A 7,707-nucleotide genomic window follows, 5' to 3' on the forward strand; every position below is an offset into this window, starting at 1 on the left:
AAACGAAAAATGGACGTTTTAAGTCCAACGAACAATTTGAGATGGTAAAAAAAGACAAGCTAAGAAAAAGGAAGAAGGGGAGCGGGTTGTTTAGGTTCCAAATGGCACAAGTTTATTCGTTGTTGAATGCTTTCATAGGTGAAGGTTTGTTGAAAGATATATTGATCATGAGTCGTGATGAATGCATATGGTGTTGGTACGTGGATGGGTACGCGGCTGACATGAAAAGTGCACAGAACCATAGATCGTTTTTATCGGGATACACAGAAAAAAATGTTTGGTTCTGTGTCCTTGCCACGTACCAAGATCGCATGCATTCATCATTCATTGATCATATAAACAGGCACACATCAAAGTGTGACTTGCATGCCAAATAGATTTGTTAAAGATGGATTTGGAAATCAGTTAGTTGTGCTGGGATAACATTAAAATTGATATTGATTCTCACATTGCTGATGTGAGATGCACACATAACCATAGATGCTTCTCACTTGTATCTCTATGAAAAGCATCTATGGTTCCGTACATACATCCACGTCAAAAATGTTTTTTAATGTCCATTCGGCATTTTCTTATTTCAACAGTCTAGAAATGCACTGTAAATGTAACTTCTTGAAAATAATTTACCTACATTTGTACATATTACCTTCTTCTTCTTCTTCTTTTTATCCTTTTTTTAATATACATTTAGAGTGAGAACCCTGGTTTGGTTCAAAATATCGATATTAAGAGAATGTTTATTCATTAAACTCTAAAAAACAGTCCATATGGTGATTCAAGTTATTGGATTATAACAAACGAGTACTTAGAGGTTAAAAGTTTGATTTTTATTAAATTATATTCCTAGTTCTCTTTTCTTCTATAGTTTGATTTCTTACCAAAATTATCATTCATTAATCAATCAGTCGGCACTTCAATGAATTATTCATTGACAATTATTGTGAAATGATTGCATTGGATTTAATCCATTGATGTATACTTAAATCTTGCATTAGATTTAACTATGAGTCCAACGAGCCTTACTAACTTAGTAAGATAAAAAAGGCTTACTAATACTCATTCATTGTCAAAACAAAATCTCTAAATTCGTAAAAGATCTCGAGATTTTGTTTTAATGGTGGATTAGTCTTAGTAAGACCTTTTTTCCTTGCTAAGTTAGTGAGAAAAGTGTTTTTTTTTAATTATATATCTAAAATATATTGTTGAAATTTTTTGAGAATTATCCCTTTTGTTTGAATGGAAGTGTAAGTGATATTGTTAAGTGATTTATTTTTAAGGTGTGGTGTAAATGTTTTAGTCTCACATTGGATAGAAACAACTAAAGAGTGTAACTCTTATATGAAAACTCTCATATAGTGTATTGAATGTGAGAGAAATATAGATAAAGCCTACATGCGCACGAGGGCCCATAGGTTCCAAAGGGATTTAGATCCATTGGTTCAAAAAATCTTAGTGTGTACGTGCACAAGGGGGGTGCAAATCTCGGATTTAAACATCAAGTGAGTGCGAGAGAGACCTATTTTTGCTAAATTTTGTTGGGCATTTTTCTTCAATTATTTTATCCATTGAGTTGAACTCAACAAGTCACAACTCATGACTATTCTAAGAGACACAAGTGGTGACTATTCTAAGGTCCCCACAAAGTGTCTATACAAACAGTCACAACTAAAAAATATTTTCACCAATAGACATTTCCAACTCTATAAATTTGCATCCCTTATTTCATTTGCATCATCGAATCTTAGAATTTATGTTATTTGCATCGTGTCATTCAGTTTTCTTTGAAGTTTTCTCGTGAGTTAGTGCGAATAATACCACAATACAAGTTCAATTGTATGTGTAAACTTGGAGTGCTACTTTGTACATGTGTGGAGTGATGTATCCTGGGAAATAGACGTCACTACAGTAAATTAGGAATATAGCGACGGTCTCCGACCGTCGCTACAGGGATAAAACTGTCGCAAATACACGTAACGACAGCCACCCGGGCCGTCCGTGAGCGTCGCTGAAACCTCCATCGCTAAATGTATTATCGACGGCCAATTATTTACAAACGTCGCTGTAAATGTGACTTATAGCGACAGCCACTATTAACCGTCGCTATAGGGTAATTTTTATAAAGAAATATATATCGCCGTTAGCTACGGTCGGCGACCGTCGCTATAGGGTTTAAAAAAATATATATATTTGACCTTCAGCCATGGTCTACGAGATCTTTTAAAAATAATTAATTAATTTTACACCTGCCCCCTCACATGTTGCTAAATATTGCAGATACCCTTATATTTTGAAATTGATGACCTAGAACCCAACTAGCAATATGAAAAGACCCAAATACCCCTCATCTTCAACTTTCATAAATCTAACTATTTTTTAAACCACATGTTGAAAATTAAACCCCAACTAGCGACATGAAAAGATCCAAATAGTTGTTGTATCATTGTAAAATCTGTTCCAAACTGCCAATTAGCCTGACAAAAAGATAAATCAAATACAAATGAGTGAAAGAACTTCATGGAAAATTCAAATTGGTTCAGTCTTCACCAAACTACAAGCTCCACACTGAAATATTTCCTTGTTCTCATTTTCTGAATTTAGTTTTTATTTAAGAAACACCACCAGTTTTATATGAATGTGTACACAAATTCTACCTCAAAGAACAATTCTGTATCTTGTTTCGACCATCTTTCTTTCATCATCAGGGTTTACAGTCGCTTCTTCATCATCGGGGTTTAGACCTCACATTGAAGCAAAGGGGTCATCTTCATCATATGGTGCATCCTGAGCAAAAGAATTACTAACACAACATAATAAGAATAAAATATAGTTACACATAGAAACTAATAAATGGAAACTCCAATAAGAAAATGAGCATGTATCTTATCCATTTTGAACTTGTCAAAATAGTAACATATTTATTTTAGATTGAAAGTTTGTTTTCTAGATGAGTAAAAGATTTTCAATGTTCAAGACACTTGCCTACAATATAAAGCTCTACATGGTAAGAAGCCAGCTGAAAAAGCACGGGGTGAATACAAGTAATGTTAAACACAAGTACCAAAGATTACTTGAGTGCACAAGATTTCGATTTCCACACGTACCCAAAAGTCAGATTTTCATTTTTTTATTTATAACATGTTAATGGAATGTCCCAAAAACCCGGTGATGCTTCTATCCATGGCCCAGGTACTCCTTTCATGGTGCTCATCTATCAGTGAAATGGCTAACAAGCACAAGTGTGGGTGCGGGTCACAAACCAGAACGAAAGCAGGTTCTCATTTTACCAATATATATTTCAGAACTAATCGTGGGTATCACGTCTCCTAGAAATAATATACATTCCGATACAATAAAATGTCATTATATAGGAAAGCAGTTGTGGGACTATCACATTCAACAACCCTTTAAAATCTCAAAATAGTGCTCTTTTCAAGACAAATGAGCAATGTCTTCCCTTATTGCCCCATTGGTTGATATATTCATTGATATAGACTCAACAATCTTTATAGATCAATTTAGTGGTCAGTTTTTCTGCAATGTAGAAATGGGTCTTGGCCCCCTAAATCTACTCCTATCACCAATTTGAATTGTCCATGAAAAGAAATAAGACAAAGAAATAATAATAAAATAGATTTGTTGCATAGGGTGGCAGATCCCAACACGCTATCCAAGTGACTCATCTAACAACAACACATCTTAATCCAAAATCAGAAACCAACAAGCAAGAAAAAAGTTATGTCAGATTACCAAAACAAGCAAAAATAAAAAAACAGCTTTAAGTATTTGTTAAAATTTAAGATTTTTAATAGAGATAGATACCTGAATGAAACTAGAGACCAAGTTAGGCCAATTAAGCTGGAATAAGTGTTTGGAGAGAACCCATGATGGCAACTTTCATCCAATAAATAAGTTTTCACATACAACTGTATACAATACATATGTTACAAATTTACAAATACACTAGTATGCACACACCATATCTACACCTCAGTGAGCATTTTTTTTTCCTGTTCTGTGTGTATGTGAGTATTCCCCATGCACTAAAAACATATAAATATATGTACCAGGAACATGATCTTGTAAACTTGGAAGTATATAACTTTTGAATAGAAATGGGATGTAATGAATTAAATTAAAAATGTGAAAACATACCCTGGAAGGGTTAGTGGTAGAAACCGATCTAACATGGGAATTGCTTCTTGGAGCAGATACAGTTGGCTGTGACTCACTTGCATCCAGTGAAGAAAAAAGAGGAGTTCCAGGAGGTGTAAGAAGCCTTCTCACATAGGAAAGAAAAACACATGTTTAGCTGCAACTAAAGCAACTACTGCAGTGTAATAAATTGACAAAAAATTTCCATCCCATACTTGTCAACAAAAAGAAATGCTACATTTTAATTACATGAGGATGAGATACTTGCATCCGATCCGTCATAGTTCAACAAGGACTAGATAAGCTTGTACCTTCTATTATTGTTAAGGAGAGAGCCACCTAGGTATAGTTTCTTCATGAATCATCACTTGGAAACTAGTTGAGTACTCAAAGCCCTTATCAAGTCCACTCAAGTTTGTCAAATCTCAAGTCAATCATACAAAGGTAAGCTGGCCTAAATTTTATTGAGAACCATAAACTTGATTAAAATAAAGAATTTCATACTAAAAAAATTGATAGTTACTTGACTAAGTTCAAGTGAACGTATATCCGCTTAAAAATTGATAGTAAATTAACAATTAGGAAGGAGTGCAACTCAATGGATTGAAATTGAGTAAATATTCGTTAGCAGTGTCAACACTAACAACAGAAAGACAGCGCATGAGATCATTGTGCTCAACAAAGCCTGGTGCATTGACCTATCCCCTCGTTATCAAGTGCCCATTGGGCACTCCAGCTAATCCTCGTGATCTAGCTCAAGTCAGCCTTATCAAAGTGTCCTAATAGTCACAATAACTCACTTAGGCACTCACACACTTAAAAACAATTGTGTTTAATTTGAAAGCTTTAAGAATGAGTTTAGACCATCTCAACAAGTAAATTTGATGGGCTGAGACCGTCAAATATAGATAGTGGAATAACTGCATATCCATATATCTAAATACGATACTACATAACTGATACTCTAATACATACTCGATCTATGATGCAATTTGTTTTAAAAAGCACAAGGCATGTGTAGCACATAAGATTCGTTTTATTATTGCTACAGGAAGGAGTTAAAGAAAAATTAATTCCGAAAATGGTAAATCCATTTTTAGAATTAAAATGAATAATTTCCAGAAATAGTGTTGATCCTGTTTTACAAAAAAAAGTGCTCAAGGAAACTTACCCCTCCAACCTTGGATTGAACTTGTTTGATAAGCTCAAGGGATACATTGATGGACGAGATATCGATTGGTTCGAATTCAACTCCAGGCTTCCCTGATCGAATTGCACTCGTCGAGTCTTCTAAAACTGTACCCTTCAGTAAGTTGAAAGTCAAATCAGAAACAGTGTTTCTCAACTTAGAAAAGAAGCCCCTGCAGAAACTCCCCATCCCTTCATTTAATCTCAAAGACATAGTTGGGAAAGTGAGAGGAAGAGAAGGATTATCTGCCATTTGCAACCCATTAAAAAGTACACCAACAAGCGAATAACCATCTCCAATTGCATGGCTAAACTTCAACACAGCAGATGAAGCACCAATGAGTGTTGGGTACTTGATCACATGGACTTCCCATAAAGGCCGATCCTCTGAAAACCGCTCACCAGCTATCTTCTACAAGTATACTCTTAAGTGTTCTTCGTAGTCAGCTCGTGATAAACCTATAGGGAATGTAGGGACGATAATATGGTCTTCGACTCTCACCTCGACCTTCTTCCACCGAACCAGTCCTTATTTGTATCAATGATGGATTGAAAGCGTATGTTACTAGGTAAGAGTACATTATGCGCAATTTCAATTATTTTATGTTCTTCTACAATCTCGAATTCCAAAACTGAGATGACAGTTAAAGACATGGTAGAACTATTGAGACATTGGGACATTGGGCTAGGAGGAATGAAAACTTCTTGTTGTTATTGTTCTTCTTCTTCTACTACTAGTGCTTGTTTTTTTTCTTTTGAAGCCATTGAAACTTCTGCTATGCTTCCCTCTCTGCCTCCTCACCATGTTTAATTTAAAACAGATCTTGAATTGATGTAATAAGAATTGAATCCAATTTCATAACAATTGAATCAGATCGGATCAAAATTAGATGAAATACAATTTGCTATGAAAAATTTGAATAAATGCTGTATATTTATAATATATGAGTCATTGAAACCTAATCCTTAAATAAAACATATAATATAATTTGCATAATTTCTCACATTTTATTGGATTGACATCCAATGTAGTAGAACATGACTAATCAGACAAATTATCAAATCAGATCACTAATAGACTCCAATTCTCGATCCATAACACAATTATCACATTCGAATACATTACAGGTCTAAACTGATCCATTGACATTCATAAATGATTGATTAAATCATCTATTAGAAATACCCAACCCCAAACATATTGTTGAGAGAAGTACGATCGATGAATGATAACTAGAAGCTTTATTATTGCTGATGAAGAACGTAAAGATCTTCAATAGTTCTGAATGTTTTCTAATCTATTTTCATGAAATTGGTGTAAGAATTCGAAAATAAAATTCAGAAATCATGAGTAATTGACTCTTACGAATAGAAATCTTTTCAAATCCAACATATTATTCCAAATGTAGAATATGTATAACAGAGTAATTAAAAATCAAACCAAAATTTTCGAATTTGAATTGAACCAAAATTTGAATCAACACTGTAGAAATTAGGATTATACAGCAAAATCAACAAAATAAGAAGAAAAATCTAGGGTTTAGGGATCGATTGGACAGAAAAATTAACAAAATACGTAGGAAAACATACCTTAATTTTCGGAAGACCGAGATTAGATCAGATCTGTTTAGATTGAACCCTCACGCGTTTGAGAAATCGACAGCGAGGCAGAGAAGCTCTATGTCGAATAAATCCTTAATTTGAAGATTAATTTCAGCGGAGATGAGAGAGAGAGAGAGAGAGAGAGAGAGAGAGAGAGAGACTGCTCGAGTTTCAGCGGAGATGAAAGAGTGACTGCTCGAGTTTCAGCGGAGATGAAAGAGTGAGGCGGAGATGAAAGAGAGACTGCTCGAGTTTCAGACGAGATGAAAGAGATGAGAGAAAGACTTCGAGTTTTAGACAAGATGAAAGAGCCGGCCATGAGAGAAAGACTTCGATTTTGTAAAATAAACGGTTTTATAGCGACAACCAAATTTTGATCGTCACTACGAATAGTCGCTGTAGCCCAGTTTTCTTGTAGTGCGTCCACAAATTGTTAGCACATCTCAAGGGTGAATTCTATCTTAAAACTATTACATCCAATACAAGTCTCGCTCTGTTCAAATCAGTGATTGAGTCCAATCGATATTTCTAACTTATTTATTGATTTGTTATTTATTTCAATTTATTTTCTGTTTTATCTTTTGTAATCTACCAAGACAGAAATAACACATATAACATTAGATAGAGTTAAATAAAAAATCAGATCCCTAATGTACCCTTATTAAGTATAAGGATTTCGTTAATTCTTTCCGAAGATTGACAAATAGTGAGCCAAAGTTTAACCTATTCTCGTGAAATCTATTTCTATTGGGTCACTTTTCAGGT

The 7,707-nt window shown here is 34.4% G+C and overlaps 1 pseudogene across 1 annotated transcript; it reads right to left on the reverse strand.

The window, feature by feature from the left end:
- Nucleotides 1–2,412: 2,412 nt before the first annotated feature.
- Nucleotides 2,413–6,051, reverse strand: LOC147401282 (wax ester synthase/diacylglycerol acyltransferase 11-like; annotated as a pseudogene). The gene is made up of 4 exons (XR_015178256.1): nucleotides 5,324–6,051; nucleotides 4,464–4,491; nucleotides 4,153–4,276; nucleotides 2,413–2,797 (listed from the first exon to the last, which is right to left on the reverse strand). The product of XR_015178256.1 is annotated as a wax ester synthase/diacylglycerol acyltransferase 11-like (transcript).
- Between the last annotated feature and the right edge of the window lie 1,656 nt (nucleotides 6,052–7,707).

Source organism: Akebia trifoliata, chromosome 5 (genome assembly GCF_017979445.1).
Source record: "Akebia trifoliata isolate Shusen 1 chromosome 5, ASM1797944v1, whole genome shotgun sequence".
Taxonomy (NCBI): domain Eukaryota; kingdom Viridiplantae; phylum Streptophyta; class Magnoliopsida; order Ranunculales; family Lardizabalaceae; genus Akebia; species Akebia trifoliata.